The sequence below is a fragment of the Balaenoptera ricei genome, chromosome X, assembly GCF_028023285.1.
Source record: "Balaenoptera ricei isolate mBalRic1 chromosome X, mBalRic1.hap2, whole genome shotgun sequence".
NCBI lineage: Eukaryota > Metazoa > Chordata > Mammalia > Artiodactyla > Balaenopteridae > Balaenoptera > Balaenoptera ricei.
This window is the reverse complement of record NC_082660.1, coordinates 66,866,891-66,884,347: the sequence shown is the minus strand read 5'-3', so window position 1 is coordinate 66,884,347 and position 17,457 is coordinate 66,866,891. Positions and strand designations below refer to the sequence as shown.

The 17,457-nt window shown below is 44.1% G+C and overlaps 1 protein-coding gene across 1 annotated transcript in view; it reads right to left on the bottom strand.

Annotated features, from left to right (window-relative positions):
• SLC16A2 (solute carrier family 16 member 2) overlaps window positions 1–17,457 on the bottom strand; it is a 116,414-nt gene that overhangs the window by 37,068 nt on the left and 61,889 nt on the right. The window lies entirely within an intron of this gene.

The following is a 17,457-nucleotide window of genomic DNA, read 5'->3' as shown; positions in this document are numbered from 1 at the left end:
GGGCAGACAGTAGAAGCAAGAAGAACTAGAATCCTGCAGCCTGTGGAACAAAAACCACATTCACAGAAAGATAGACAAGATGAAAAGGAAGAGGGTTATGTACCACATGAAAGAACAAGATAAAACCCCAGAAAAACAACTAAATGAAGTGGAGATAGGCAACCTTCCAGAAAAAGAATTCAGAATAATGATAGTGAAGATGATCCAAGACCTTGGAAAAACAATGGAGGCAAAGATCGAGAAGATGCAAGAAATGTTTAACAAAGACCTAGAAGAATTAAAGAACAAACAGAGATGAACAATACATTAACTGAAATGAAAACTACACTAGAAGGAATCAATAGCAGAATAACTGAGACAGAAGAACGGATAAGTGACCTGGAAGACATAATGGAGGAATTCACTGCTGCAGAACAGAATAAAGAAAAAAAAAGAATGAAAAGAAAAGACAGCCTAAGAGACCTCTGGGACAACATTAAATGCAACAACATTTGCATTATAGGGGTCCCAGAAGGAGAAGAGAGAGAGAAAGGACCAGAGAAAATATTTGAAGAGATTATAGTCGAAAACTTCCCTAACATGGGAAAGGAAATAGCCACCCAAGTCCAGGAAGTGCAGCGAGTCCCATACAGGATAAACCCAAGGAGAAACACACCGAGACACATAGTAATCAAATTGGCAAAAATTAAAGACAAAGAAAAATTATTGAAAGCAGCAAGGGAAAAATGACAAATAACATACAAGGGAACTCCCATAAGGTTAACAGCTGATTTCTCAGCAGAAATTCTACAAGCCAGAAGGGAGTGACATAATATACTTAAAATGATGAAAGAGAAGAACCTACAACCAAGATTACTCTACCCGGCAAGGATCTCATTCAGATTCGATGGAGAAATCAAAAGCTTTACAGACAAGCAAAAGCTAAGAGAATTCAGCACCACCAAACCAGCTCTACAACAAATGCTAAAGGAACTTCTCTAAGTGGGAAACACAAGAGAAGAAAAGGACCTACAAAAACAAACCCAAAACAATTAAGAAAATGGTCATAGGAACATACATATCAATAATTACCTTAAACGTGAATGGATTAAATGCTCCAACCAAAAGACACAGCCTTGCTGAATGGATACAAAAACAAGACCCATCTATATGCTGGCTACAAGAGACCCACTTCAGACCTAGGGACACATACAGACTGAAAGTGAGGTGATGGAAAAAGATATTCCAGGCAAATGGAAATCAAAAGAAAGCTGGAGTAGCAATACTCATATCAGATAAAATAGACTTTAAAATAAAGAATGTTACAAGAGACAAGAAAGGAAACTACATAATGATCAAGGGATCAATCCAAGAAAAAGATATAACAGTTATAAATTATATGCACCCAACATAGGAGCACCTCAATACATAAGGCAAATGCTAACAGCTATGAAAGAGGAAATCGACAGTAACACAGTAATAGTGGGGAACTCTAACACCTCACTTACACCAATGGACAGATCATCCAAAATGAAAATAAATAAGGAAAAAGAAGCTTTAAATGAAACAACAGACCAGATATATTTAATTGATATTTATAGGACATTCCATCCCAAAACAGCAGATTACACTTTCTTCTCAAGTGCGCACAGAAAATTCTCCAGGATGGATCACATCTTGGGTCACAAATCAAGCCTCAGTAAATTTTTTTTTAAGAAAATTGAAATCATATCAAGCATCTTTTCTGACCACAACGCTATGAGATTAGAAATGAATTACAGGGAAAAAAACGTAAAAAACACAAACACATGGAGGCTAAACAATACGTTACAAAATAACCACGGGGTCACTGAAGAAATCAAAGAGGAAATCAAAAAATACCTAGAGACAAATGACAATGAAAACACGATGATCCAAAGTCTATGGGATGCAGCAAAAGCAGTTCTAAGAGGGAAGTTTATAGCTATACAAGCCTACCTCAAGAAATAAGAAAAATCTCAAATAAACAATCTAACCTTACACCTAAAGGAACTAGAGAAAGAAGAAAAAACAAGACTGACAGTTAACAGAAGGGAAGAAATCATAAAGAGAGCAGAAATAAATGAAATAGAAACAAAGAAAACAATAGCAAAGATCAATAAAACTAAAAGCTGGTTCTTTGCAAAGATAAACAAAATTGATAAACCATTAGCCAGACTCATCAAGAAAAAGAGGGAGACGACTCAAATCAATAAAATTAGAAATGAAAAAGGAGAAGTTACAACAGACACCGCAGGAATACAAAGCATCCTAAGAGACTACTACAAGAAACTATGTGCCAATAAAATGGAAAACCTGGAAGAAATGGACAAATTCTTAGAAAGGTATAACCTTCCAAGACTGAACCAGGAAGAAATAGAAAATATGAACAGACCAATCACAAGTAATGAAATTGAAACTGTGATTAAAGGTCTTCCAACAAACAAAAGTCCAGGACCAGATGGCTTCACAGGTGAATTCTATCAAATGTTTAGAGAAGAGCTAACACCCATCCTTCTCAAACTCTTCCAAAAACTTGCAGAGGAAGGAACACTCCCAAACTCATTCTATGAGGCCACCATCACCCTGATACCAAAACCAGACAAAGGTACTACAAAAAAAGAAAATTACAGACCAATATCACTGATGAATATAGATGCAAACATCCTCAACAAATTACTAGCAAACAGAATCCAACAACACATTAAAAGGATCATACACCACGATCAAGTGGGATTTATCCCAGGGATGCAAGGATTCTTCAATATACGCAAATCAATCAATGTGATACACCATATTAACAAACTGAAGAAGAAAAACCATATGATCATCTCAATAGATGCAGAAAAAGCTTTTGACAAAGTTCAACACCAATTTATGATAAAAACTCTCCAGAAAGTGGGCATAGAGGGAACCTACCTCAACGTAATAAAGGCCATATACGACAAACGCACAGCAAACATCATTCTCAACGGTGAAAAACTGAAAGCATTTCCTCTAAGATCAGGAACGAGACAAGGATGTCCACTCTCACCAATATTATTCAATATAGTTTTGGAAGTCCTCGACATGGCAATCAGAGAAGAAAAAGAAATAAAAGGAATACAAATTGGAAAAGAAGAAGTAAAACTGTCACTGTTTGCAGATGACGTGATACTACACATAGAGAATCCTAAAACTGCCACCAGAAAACTACTAGAGCTAATCAATGATTTTGGTAAAGTGGCAGGATACAAAATTAATGCACAGAAATCTCTTGCATTCCTATACACTAATGATGAAAAATCTGAAAGAGAAATTAAGGAAACACTTCCATTTACCATTGCAACAAAAAGAATAAAATACCTAGGAAGAAACCTACATAGGGAGACAAAAGACCTGTACGCAGAAAACTATAAGATACTGATGAAAGAAATTAAAGATGATACCAACAGATGGAGAGATATACCATGTTCTTGGATTGGAAGAATCAATATTGTGAAAATGACTATACTACCCAAAGCAATCTACAGATTCAATGCAATCCCTATCAAATTACCAATGGCATTTTTTACAGAACTAGAACAAAAAATCTTAAAATTTGTATGGAGACACAAAAGACCCCAAATAGCCAAAGCAGTCTCGAGGGAAAAAAACGGAGCTGGAGGAAACAGACTCCCTGACTTCAGACTATACTACAAAGCTACAGTAATCTAAACAATATGGTACTGGCACAAAAACAGAAACATAGATCAATGGAACAAGGTAGAAAGCCCAGAGATAAACCCACGCACCTATGGTCAACTAATCTATGACAAAGGAGGCAAGGATATACAATGGAGAAAAGACAGTCTCTTCAATAAGTGGTGCTGGGAAAACTGGACAGCTACATGTAAAAGAATGAAATTAGAACACTCCCTAACACCATACACAAAAATAAACTCAAAATGGATTAAAGACCTAAATGTAAGACCAGACACTATAAAACTCTTAGAGAAAAACATAGGAAGAACACTCTTTGACATAAATCACAGAAAGGTCTTTTTGACCCACCTCCTAGAGTAATGGAAATAAAAACAAAAATAAACAAATGGGACCTAATGAAACTTCAAAGCTTTTGCAAAGCAAAGGAAACCATAAACAAGAAGAAAAGACAACCCTCAGAATGGGAGAAAATATTTGCAAACGAATCAACAGACAAAGGATTAATCTCCAAAATATATAAACAGTTCATGCAGCTCAATATTAAAGAAACACACAACCCAATCCAAAAATGGGCAGAAGACCTAAATAGACATTTCTCCAAAGAAGACCTATAGATGGCCAAGAAGCACATGAAAAGCTGCTCAACATCAATAATATTAGAGAAATGCAAATCAAAACTACAATGAGGTATCACCTCACCAGTTAGAATGGGCATCATCAGAAAATCTACAAACAACAAATGCTGGAGAGGGTGTGGAGAAAAGGGAACCCTCTTGCACTGTTGGTGGGAATGTAAATTGATACAGCCACTATGGAGAACAGTATGGAGGTTCCTTAAAAAACGAAAAATAGAATTACCATATGATCCAGCAATCCCACTACTGGGTATATACCCAGAGAAAACCACAATTCAAAAAGACACATTCACCCCAATGTTCATTGCAGCACTATTTACAATAGCCAGGTCACGGAAGCAACCTAAATGCCCATCAACAGACAAATGGATAAAGAAGATGTGGTACATATATACAATGGAATATTACTCAGCCATCAAAAGGAACGAAATTGAGTTATTTGTAGAGACGTGGATGGATCTAGAGACGGTCATACAGAGTGAAGTATGTCCAAAAGAGAAAAACAAATATCGTATATTAACGCATGTATGTGGAACCTAGAAAAATGATACAGATGAACCGGTTTGCAGGGCAGAAGTTGAGACACAGATGTAGAGAACAAACGTATGTACACCAAGGGGGCAAGCCGCGGGGGGGTGGGGATGGTGGTGTGATGAATTCAGTGATTGGGATTGACATGTATACACTGATGTGTATAAAATTGATAACTAATAAGAGCCTGCTGTTTAAAAAAAATAATAAAATTTAAAAATTAAAATAAAAAACCCTCAAATAAACAACCTAACCTTACACCTAAAGCAACTAGATAAAGAAGAACAAAGAAAACCCCAAGTTATTAGAAGGAAAGAAACCATAAAGATCAGAGCAGAAATAAATGAAATAGAAATGAAGAAAACAATTCAAAAGATCAATGAAACAAAAAGCTGGTTTTTTGAGAAGATAAACAAAATTGATAAACCATTAGCCAGACTCATCCAGAAAAAAAAGGGAGAGGATTCAAATCAATAAAATTAGAAATGAGAAAGGAAAAGTTACAACTGATACCGCAGAAATACAGAGGATCATAAGAGACTACTACAAGCAACTATGTGCCAAAAAAATGGACAACCTGGAAGAAATGGACAAATTCTTAGAAAGGTACAACCTACCAAGACTGAACAAGGGAGTAATAGAAAACATGAATAGACCAATCACAAGTAATGAAATTGAAACTGTGATTAAAAACCTTCCAACAGACGAAAATCCAGGAGCAGATGGCTTCACAGGTGAATTCTATCAAACATTTAGAGAAGTGCTAACACCCATCCTTCTCAAAATCTTCCAAAAAATTGCAGAGGGAGGAACACTCCCAAACTCATTCTACGAGGCCACCATCACCCTGATACCAAAACCAGACAAAGACATCACAAAAAAAGAAAACTACAGGCCAATTTCACTGATGAACATAGATGCAAAAATCCTCAACATAATGCTAGCAAACAGAATCCAACAACACATTAAAAGGATCATACCACATGATCAAGAGGGATTTATCCCAGGGATGCAAGGATTCTTCAATATACGCAAATCAATCAATGTGATACACCATATTAACAAACTGAAGAATAATACCATATGATCATATCAACAGATGCAGAAAAACCTTTTGAAAAAGTTTGACACCCATTTATGATAAAAATAACTCTCCAGAAAGTGGTCATAGAGGGAACCTACCTCAACATAATAAAGGCCACATATGACAAACCCACACCAAATATCATTTTCAATGGTGAACAATTGAAAGCATTTCCTCTAAGATGAGAAATAAGACAAGGATGTCCACTCTTGCCACTTTTATTCAACACAATTTTGGAAGTCCTAGCCACGGCAATCAGAGAAGAAAAAGAAATAAAAGGAATCCGAACTGGAAAAGAAAAAGTAAAACTGTCACTGTTTGCAGATGACATGATACTATACATAGAAAATCCTAAAGATGTCACCAGAAAACTACTAGAGTTCTTCAATGAATTTAGTAAAGTTGCAGGATACAAAATTAATGCACAGAAATCTCTTGCATTCCTATACACTAACAATGAAAGATCAGAAAGAGAAATTAAGAAAACAGTCTCAGACTTCCCTGGTGGCACAGTGGTTAAGAATCCACCTGCCAGTGCAGGGGACATGGGTTCAAGACCTGGTCCCAGAAGATCCCACATGCCGTGGAGCAACTGAGCCTGTGCACCACAGCTACTGAGCCTGCACTCTAGAATCCGTGAGCCACGACTATTGAGCCCACATGCTGCAACTACTGAAGCTCATGCACCTAGAGTCTGTGCTCCACAACAAGAGAAGCCACTGTAATGAGAAACCCACGCACCGCAACAAAGAGTAGCCCCCGTCGCCGCAACTAGAGGAAGCCCGCGTGCAGCAACGAAGACCCAACACAGCCAAAAATAAATAAATAAGTAAATACTTTTAAAAAAGAAAACAATCTCATTTACCATCACATCAAAAAGAATAAAATACCTAGGAATAAACCTACCTAAGGAGGTAAAAGACCTGTACTCTGAAAAATATAAGACTCTGATGAAAGAAATCGAAGATGACACAAACAGATGGAAAGATATACCATGTTCTTGGGTTGGAAGAATCAATACTGTCAAAATGACTATACTACCCATGGCAATCTACAGACTCAATGCAATCCCTCTCAAATTACCAATGGCATTTTTCACAGAACTACAACAAAAAAATTTTAAAATATGTATGGAGACACAAAAGGTCCCAAACAGCCAAAGCAATCTTGAGAAAGAAAAAGGGAGCTGGGAGGATCAGGCTCCCTGACATCAGACTATCCTACAAAGCTATAGTCATCAAAACAGTATGGTACTGGTACAAAAACAGAAATATAGAATAATGGAACAGGATAGAAAGCCCAGAAATAAACCCATGCACCTATGGTCAGTTAATATATGACAAAGGAGGCAAGACTATACAATGGAGAACAGACATCTCTTCAATAAATGCTGCTGTGAAAGCTGGACAACTACATGTAAAAAAATGAAATTAGAACATTCTTTAACATCATACACAAAAATAAGCTCAAAATGGATTAAAAACCTAAATTTAAGACTGAATACTATAAAACTCTTAGAGGAAAACATAGGCAGAACATTCTTTGACATAAATCACAGCAATATCTTCTTCAATCCATCTCCTAGAGTACTGGAAATAAAAACAAAAATAAACAAATGGGACCTAATTAAACTTAAAAGCTTTAGCATAGCAAAGGAAACCATAAGCAAAACAAAAAGACAACCCACAGAATGGGAGAAAATATTTGCAAACATTGTGACTGAAAAGGGATTAGACTCCAAAATTTACAAACAGCTCATGTGGCTCAATATTGAAAAAACAAACAACCCAATCAAAAAATGGGCAGAAGACCTAAATACATATTTCTCCAAAGAAGACATACAGATGGCCAAGAGGCCCATGAAAAGATGATTAACATCACTAATTATTAGAGAACTGCAAATCAAAACTAAAATGAGATCTCACCTCACACCAGTCAGAATGGCCATCATGAAAAAGTCTACAAACAATAGATGCTGGAGAGGGTGTGGAGTAAAGGGGACCCTTCTACACTGTTGGTGGGAATGTAAATTGGTGCAGCCACTATGGAGAACGGTATGGAGGTTACTAAAAAAACTAAAAATAGAGCTACCATATGATCCAGCAATCCCACTCCTGGGCATATATCTGGAGAAAACCATACTTTGAAAGATACATGGACCACAATGTTCACTGCAGCACTATTTACAATAGCCAAGACATGGAAGCAATCTAAATGGCCATCAACAGAGGAATGGATAAAGAAGATGTGGTATTTACATATATACAATGGAATATTACTCAGCCATAAAAAAGAAGGAAATAATGTCAGTTGCAGCAACATAGATGGACCTGGAGATTGTCATACTAAGTGAAGTAAGTCAGCCAGAGAAAGACAAATATCATATGAGATCACATATATGCAGAATCTTAAAAAATGATACAAATGATCTTACTTACAAAACAGAAACAGACTCACAGACATAGAGAATGCACTTATGGTTACCAGGGGGGAAGGTTGGGGTGGAGGAATAGATTGGGAATTTGGGATTGACTAGTACACACGGCTAAAAAAAAAAAAAAAAAGAGAAAAAAAATTCAAATTTAAAAAATAAAATAATGCATATGAATTAAAATGAATGGTATGTAAAGAAGGGGAGCACTTAATTTATCATGCAAATCATGTCAATTTTGAGAGGAAATTTTAATTTCAATAATTAGAATGTGACAACATACATAAACTGGGACACCCAGTTATTCTATTTATAAAGGTTGCCTATTATTAAGAAACCTGACTTTCATTTCTGCAAATGATCGCTGTGGAACATTGAGCAAATGACCTTCTTTATCCGGAACTCAGACTGTCTATACGTGAAATAGAGTAAACAGGGTACAGTGGTAGTCTCAGAATTACACTGACGTTTATAATCGTTTCTTTGAGATCAATCAGGATTGTGCATTTTACTCCAGAATCTTTAAAATTTAAAGCACTGCTTTAAATTACTAATAACTGAGTGAAATAGAGATTTTCAGCTTTCTGATCACTGTAATACGTGCAAGAGCCCTGTGTTCTCTGGGTCTCAGTCCCCAGCTCTGAGAAAGAAGGGGCTGGACACCACCACACCTGTGCTTCCTCTCTCATCCAAAGTCTGACAGGGGTGGGTATGGCATGGGGGCGAGAAAGGAAGTGTGGCCCCCAAAGGACTGGAGGCCCACTGGGATCATTGCTTTTCATGGGCGCAGGCCCCACCCCCCAGGGCCAGTGGCAAAGAGAGACCATATGGACAGAGTCTGTGGGTGGGGGCCCCAGGGACCAGAGGGCCCTTCCCTTTCTGTTCCAAGGACACATACAGCTTCTCAATACGTCAGTACTTATGAAACAGCCTGGAAACCAGAAGTCTCAGAAGCCAAACAACAGGAGTGACCAGGCGGGGAAAATAAGGCATTTCCTTATTTCTTCCCTGAAACTTTCACTTAAACATCTCTGTGTGTCACTGAGCTCAGTAAGTAAAGAATCCAGAGGACACTTTCCCATGCTTTTCCCCCCTTCTTTCCTGTGCCACTCCTCCACCCCCACCCCCACATACATAGGAGAAGAGTAGCAGGGATGGAGAAAAGGGGCAGCCTTACTCCCTGCCCTTTATGTTAATTGTCAAGGTCAATGGAAGCTAAATCACAAACACAGGTTTGAAGAAGGCAATATCTTGGCCCTCTGCATGAGTGGGGAGAAAAGAAAACTGCTTCTCAGAACAATTGAACTGTTGCCGTTTTTGGAGGCCTCGCAACCCACGCTTTGCATCACACGAGCCAGCAAGAGAAAGGGCACCCGGTTCATATTCAACTTCTGCTCAGAAGAGCCACTGAAGACTCAACAGTGAGCTCTGGGGTCCCAAACCACTACTTTGGGAACCCCTGGTGTGATGGAGGGGAGCCTCACCTCTCCTCCAAGCCCCAGAAGTTGCCCAGTTATCAGTGACGTGACAAAAAGTTCCGGAAGGTCATCCGCACCCTTGACCGTGTCTGCCTGGCCTGAAGAGGGGAGACCGATGGCTCCCCAAGGATACCTTCCCAACCAGCTAGAACCGACTCCTCCAGAAATGGGCACGGACAGCCAGGAAAGTGCCTGCAGCACAGGATGGTTCCTGAGCCCCTGAGATGGGCTCCGCTGGGTTCCCACAGCCCCTGGCTTCCTTTAGCCCGGGGGTAGCTCCCTGGGTTGCACTCACCTCTCGAGCACTTGCCTGCCTAGCTAGGCTGTGAGAGGGCGGGGACCACATCCCACTTGTTCACTGTTGGGTTCCCAGTCACTCGGTCACTGTTTGCTGAGTAAAAGAAGTAGCTAGGATACTCAGTGGCTCGTGGTGGGTGGTCAAGATAAGAGTCCCAGCTCAGGCACTTGGTAGTCAGACGTGCTTGTGACCTTTCTCCCTGTGGCGTGCATGCATGTGTGCATGTGTGCCTGTACGTGTGTGCATGAGTGTGTGCGTGTGGCCTGTATCCGCCCAGGAGAACCCAGGAGCTCCCTGAGGGTGGGTTTCATAAACTGGTTTTAGTTCATGCCACAACTCTGCTCCTTAGGGGGCTGGCTCTCCACTTCACCATCACCCGCCCTGCCCAGGCAAGATCCCTCCTGAGGAGGTCTCCAGCTCTTTCCTACCCCAAGCTCCTCCCTGTCCCAGCTCTGTGTAACCTTGGACGAGTCCCTGTTTCCTTGTCTGGAAAGTGAGGGTGTTGGGCTACATGGAGGGCAAGGAGCCAATCGGTGCCCCAATTGCTCATCTCCATGATGTCTGAACACTGCTGCCTCCTGAACGCCTCGGGGATTGGGAGCAGGGACTTGAGGGCTCTAGAGCCCACTCTGCCACCACTGTGACTTGAGTTGTGGTGATGAAAATGGCTGTCACCCACCCAGGTACTTCTGGGTCAGCCGAGAATCTTAGACAGACCCAGGCCTCGGCCAGAGGAAATGAGGCTCAGAGACAGTGGGACACAGGCAGGAAGGAAGACCCTCCTGACTGTAAAGGTAAATGAAACCAGCAATCGTTTACCAAGGAATGTTGTGGGTCTCCCTTTCCTGGAGATCACAGAAACGTGGAAGCTAACGGGCCCCTGGAGATCGACTGGTGCAGCCCCCTCATTGTATAGATGAGGAAACCGAGACCTACAGGGAGGAAGTAGCCCGCCCAGGGTCACAGAGCAGTGTAATGGAAGAGCAGAGACCCAGACCTGCCACCAGGGCTCTCGGGCCAGAGTTGATTCCATTACTCCAAGCTGAGAGGCCTCCTTCAACCACAGGGCAGCCCAGGCGATTCTCTGCAGTGTCTTCGCTGCACGGATGAAGACTCCCTGAGGCTCTCGGAGGGTAAATGAGCTATGGGAGGGAGGGCTGAGGCCAGAGGCCAGAGGCCCCTGTCCTCAGGATGCCCAAGCCCAGGCTGCTCCCTGGGCAATCCCTTGCCTTCTCTGGGGGCAAGAGAGACCCCCATCACTCTGGAGTGTCTGATGGCTCTTCCTGCCTGGGGTCCGGGATCTCTCCTCAAAGCCTTGACCGTACATTGAGCCCACTCACCCTCCGGAAGGCCCCTCACTCGGGCAGTCAGTCAGTTAGTCAGCTGCCCTTTGGGGAGCACCTTCCAAGTGACTCTGGGTGAGGCTCAGCTGGGGCAGGTCACAGATATCCAGAAACAAGGTCCCGTCCCCGCACTTGGGGTGCTTCTGGGTGAGGGAGAGACTGGGGTACATGCACCCAAGGGCAGACACTTGGGAATAGAGAGAAATGGGCCAGGGTGGTCAGAGGAGGTGGGAACGCGTGGGTGGGTCTTTGACAGAGGCTAGGTAGGACCTGGACTGGGAGGCGGGGACAGGGTGGAGGCCTTCCCTGCCTCCTCCCTAAAGCCTTCCCCCGCCTTTCTGGAGGCAGGACAGGTGGAGGTGGCAGAGTGTGTTTACCAGGAGTTTAGGCTCCTGACATGAGTTCCCGGCCTGGCCCCGTGCCTCAGTAGCTGGGTGGCCTTGAGCTCTTCATTTCATTGCTCTGAATCTCAGTCTCCTCATCTCAAGATTTGGGAATTAACAATGCCTCACATAACTCAAGGCAGGGCCCACAGGAGGCCTCAGGAAGAGCCCGGGGGTTAGTGGTTTGCAGGGTAATTTCGGTGTCTTGGGATTTCGGTATACTGTAGGGACACACTTGGGACCCAGAGCTGGTATAAAGATTATTTTAGCTGAAGACATTTGAGCTTTGGTAGACAACAGGGAAAAAAGCCTCTTTTGTAGCTTCCCTTATCTGACTAAAAACAGCAACTTCTGGGAAATGAGGCTGCCAAAAATTCCTTCTCAGGGCGGATCTACTCCCGGAAGGTAGACTGTGAATAAAGTCTACGCCAAATCTTTTCCCCAAGTGAGTTTGTGGCCCTGAAAAGATAGAAAGGCCACTCACACCTGTATAGACAAACATTACAGCCTCTCTCATCAAGTGTTGGTTCTCCTGAAAATCCGTGTATCTTTCCAAAAAGTCATTTACACTCCTGGCAAGTGCCTTTCTCCCCCACTTCATCTATTAAGATGGTATATAAGCCCCAAATTGCAACCACTCCTTTGAGTTGCCATCACTGAGTTCTTCTGCGTATATGGAAGTTGCACATGTAAATACACTCTGTTTCTTTCTCCCGTTAGTCTGTCTTTTGTCAGTTTCATTCGCAGGCCCTAGGTACTGAACCTGAGAGAGTAGGAGAAAAGTTTTTTCTCCCCCAAAGTGTTCAGAAAGGGGAACCTCTACATTACCGTGTGGCCTTTATTTAGACCTTGACTCAAATACACCGTGAAATCAGAACAAAAACCAAAAAACAATCAGCACTTCATGATATTGATGAGGCATTTGAAGTTTGAACACTGCCTGGATGTTTGATGAGATTATGGAATTACTGATGATTACTTTAGGTGTTCTAATGACACGGTAGTTCTGTTAAGAAGAGAGTTCTCATGTTTCAAAGCTAGATACGGAAATGCAGTTAACAATGATGTGATATCTGGCCAGGGGTTGATAATTGTTGATGCTGGGTGATGTCCACAGGAGCCTCATTATGCTATTCTCCTTGTATATAGGCTTGAAATTTTCCACAACAAAAAGTTTTTAATATGAAATAGAAAAGGGTGGATCAAGGAGATGTTTACCCAAATGTGGCTTAGCTGTCTGCCTTTGGAAGACTCTTCATTACAGAGAACAGCAGTCGCAAATTTAAGAAAAGCCTGGTATCTGTTTTGTGAGCAACAGCGACATATGACTAGAGACGGTGATTTCGCCCCCTCATTTCAGCCCCCTCATTAGGCAGCATCTGTGCTGCTCCTCTCAGCCTGTGGCAGCCCAGTTTGGTTGCCAGGCAATGGAAGCCAGAAGCCAGAAGCCCTTTACTTGGGAGGGAGAAAGGGGGAAAGGGAGGGAGAGAAGCCAGGAGGGGGGAGGGCAGAAAGAAGCTGCCCAGAGGAAGGCTTGTCCCTGCCTAGCGGCCTGGCCCAGGGGGATAGATGCGGTGGCGGGGTCCCTTGTTGGACGCTGGTTTCCTACAGCCCCCACTTTCCATGGGTTATTCCTGGGGGCAGCCTCATTGCCAGAGCTTGAGGCCCCACCGAAGGAGCGGGGTGGGGGTGCACACGTGTGCACCTCCCTCCTGCGAAGACCAGTGAGGTCTGCGATTAAGTTAAGACACCAACTAGCACCCACTCAGAGTCAGAATTTCGGACAGGCCTCCCCTGGGGGACGCTCCTGAGCTCTTATTGAGTTCAAAACAATTCTGGGAAGGCAGCTCGTCAAATGGAACTTCTCCACTGGTGATCACCCTTTGCTGGGGCCATTCCAGAAGGCAGGAGGGCAGCAGGCTTCCCCCCGGGGGTGCAGAGTTCCGTCCCCGCCGTCCTTTGGGGAGGGAAGGCGGAAGCCTCCGGTGCTGCGCAGCGGCCTGGCAGTCTCACGGCCGCTGACTGTGTTGGGGAGCCCGTGCTCTGGCGTTGCTTCAGACCCAGCTCTCACTGGAAGGCTGTGTGGGCCTGAGCCCACGTCTGACTCGCAATTTCCTGACCTCTAGAAGCCCGGGGAGTGTGGTGCCTTGCCTCCCTTCAGGCTCAGGTGGGCTGGGGTTACAGTGCACGCCCCACCCCCCGACCCTGGGCAGGAATTGCTCTCATCCAGGGTAAAAGGAGCCTGGCCCACTCTGAGGCAGGAGGTAGATGGGCCCCAGGCTGAGCAGCTGGAGTTGGTCCCCTGAGGACAGATACTCCAAGAGGAAGAGGAGGAGGAGCTGAGCCCTGCCCAGGTAAAGAGAGACAGAGACCACATATTTCTCGTTCTCGAGGTCAAGGAGACCTTCCCGACTACACATGTGCAGAGAGGCTCCTTGGAGGTCAAAAAGGGAGTGATGTCAACCTACCCATAGGCCTCTTCCCTAGAATCCATCTTGGCTAAGAGATGCGTGTGCACGCATGGGAGGACCCTGAGATAAGCCAAATACGGACCCAGAGCCAGGCAAAGCAAGATGATGGGCCAAAGGAAACCCGGAAGAAATGCCCCATATAAGCGATTCAAACTACCACGAGGGCGTGGCTCTCTCTGAGCCCACCCGTGTGTGCCTATTCACACGTACTCTTCTTCCTGCTAATAAACACTTGTTTCACTACTTTCTGCCTCTCTGTGGAAATTCACTTCTACACAGCTGATGGGCCAGGGCCTCGTTACTGGCCACTGGTCCCTGGTGGCCTAGTGGCTAGGATTCAGCGCTCTCACTGCTGCGGCCCGACTTCAGTCTCTGGCTGGGAACCGAAACCCTGCTTCAAGCCTCTGCAGGCCGAGGCCACCCGAGCGAGATCAACTCTACTCCCACCCACCAGGCCAGACTGGAAGAAGCAACATAGCCAGCGACCTCGGAGAGACAGAGTGAGGGCCCTTCCTAGAGCCTCCCTGCTATGATCATGAACTACCTCCTGCTGGCCTGGGAGGTGGGATTCAGAGAAGCTCTAGGCAGGCAGGATAGGGGGTGAGGTCAGGCAGCTGCCCCAGAGATCAGCCTTTCAAGACCCAGCACCTGAGAGAGGAAGGCTGGCTGTACTCAATGAGAAAAAAAAAAAAAAACATCAGGGAGGCAGTAGTCAGGAGCTGAGCCGGAGCAGGGCCCAGACAGCCCCCTTTCTCTGCAGCATCTTTGTGGCTCCTGGTTGTTAGGAGCAGGCTCTTCCGTTGCTAAGCAACTGGAGCCTGGTGGATTAAAACCAATTTCCTGAGCTCACTGAAAGGGGGAGGGAGAGGAGGTACAATGCAGATGCCCTGGGGAAGCTCATCCCTGCCTCCAACCTTTGTCGGTGCATGCGGTGCCAGCGGGTGGAGGTGAAGGGAAGGTGAGGTGCAGCTGGGGGCTGATCTCTAGGGAGAAGGTTGGGGGTGGGGTGGCTGGGGGAGGGCTAGGCACCAGATATCCATTATAAAGACCAAAAGACCAGAGTGAAACTGCCAATTGAGATGCCAATTAGAGCACTAATGAATGCTAATGCTGCTCCTTTTTGAAACCCCAGAAAAGGCCTGCAGTCCCTGGGGTGTTTCTGAGCCACCTGACCAGGCCAGACAGGATTGGGCAAGGTTTGTCCTCCAAAGATGGGACGATCAGAGCATTTTAGGGTCCACGGGCCCCCAACAGTCCTGGGGTCCTACCTCTTGTTGAATGACAGAGGCCCCTCGACACGCTGCCCGCTGCCCTCCGCTTAGATAATAACCCCCAGATGACAGGGAGCGCACTTCCTCCTGCAACAGCCCTTTCCGTATCTTTTCCACAGAGAGTGCTTTTGCCCCACATGGCCCAAGTCTGTCTTCCTGTGGCTCTTTCCCGCAGGAGCCGAGGGAGTCATCCCAATCTGCCCTGCTGTCGGGACATGTAGCCTCTCTCTTCTGTGAGGCCCACCTCCTACCTCTTGCCGCTACTCAAGGGACAGAATGGGTGGGGCCTCACCATGACTTGGTGCCCTCTGATCCCCCACCCCCAGCCTGGTCTTTAGCCTCCTTAAGGAAGAAGCCACTAGGATGGACAAATTTACAAAGAGGTCCTGGATCCAATTCCTGCCCCAGAGTCCAGGCTTCTCCCACTATCCTGCTCATATGAGATCTTGGGTCAGAAAGAAGAGTCTATGTCTGTGTTGGGGAGTGTGGTGGGGTGTTTACAAACTTAATAGAGAGGGTTCCAGTTCTAGAATGGGGATGTGATAAGCCTTGTGGACCCATTTTCTAGTGAAAAAAACCATAATTGGTATAATCTCTTAAATATATTAAGAAGTTGTTCTAATGTCATATAGCAAATGGAGCAGCATTTATTCAAAATACTCTAATAAATCTTGATAAGAACAGCAAGAGTCCATGGCATTTGAGCCATGACTTGCTCCCATCTCTGCCCTCTCTTGCTCAGTGTAATATAAGCTCTATTCTAGGTGAGTGTGGCCAATAATAGGGGCCTCTGTCTTCCTCCAGGTCCCAGTTTGGGCTACAGTTTGATTCCTGGATGGATAGGATACAGGCATCTCTCATCCTTCCTTCAGCTCTGTGTTGCAAAAGCTTTGTTCCAGACAGGCAGGGCCAAGAGGACTGATGAGCCCTTCTACCACCCAGCTCCTACTGGTATGGTGAGAGCTCTACTCCAGACATGGCACGTAGAATATTGTCTCTGATAACCTCTGCCCTAATTCACTCATAGGGTAGAGGTTACACATTAGGAAAGACAAGTCAAAAAAAGCAGTAGCTACCGTCTTGCCTAGCACCCTGCTCATAGAGTTGGGGTGTCACTCTGGTAGATGTGGGATGCTCTCCCCACCTCCAGCTCAAGTACAGTGAAGCAGAAGTTTCCATCCAGAGGAAAGACAGACTTTTAAAATGTGAGAGCCCCTTTAGCTCTCCCTAATGGGACTAACTTTATGTGGAAAAGAGAGCGGAGAAGTTCTTGCCAAAGGGTATTATCAGAAACAATGAAGTTCTTGATGTTGAGCAATTAAGAGGGGACTTGGAGCTTCAGAATTTTAGTAGCAACTGTAAAATGTTAGACCAGTTAGAAGTTTAACAGAGAGAACCAGGGAAAGAACGAAGAAGAACTATTCTAGGGTCTGAGCAAGCCTCAAGGACTGATAACACCCTGCCCCTGCAATGGAGCAGCAACTTTAATTGGATCAGATTATGGAATAATTTATGCCCACAGGCATGATTTAAAAAAAAATAGTGGAATTAAGAAGAAATTAGTAGAGGCTAACAGCTGGGTGTGATACCACTAGAGATAGATCAGTTAGAAGCTAAATGGGAGTCTCAATGAAAGAAACAGAGATTCCATTTGAAAGCACAGTAATCACTGGTAGTAGTGATGCTGTGTACATATCCATGGCTGCGACTTTTGAGGAGGTGGTATACTGCAGGAAATAGACCTCACAAACCTAGTCCAGAAAAGCCAGTAACAGTAGCTCGAGTTGTTACGGTATATTTTTCAACAAAAAAATTATGAAACATGCAAGAAACAGGAAAGTGTAACCCATA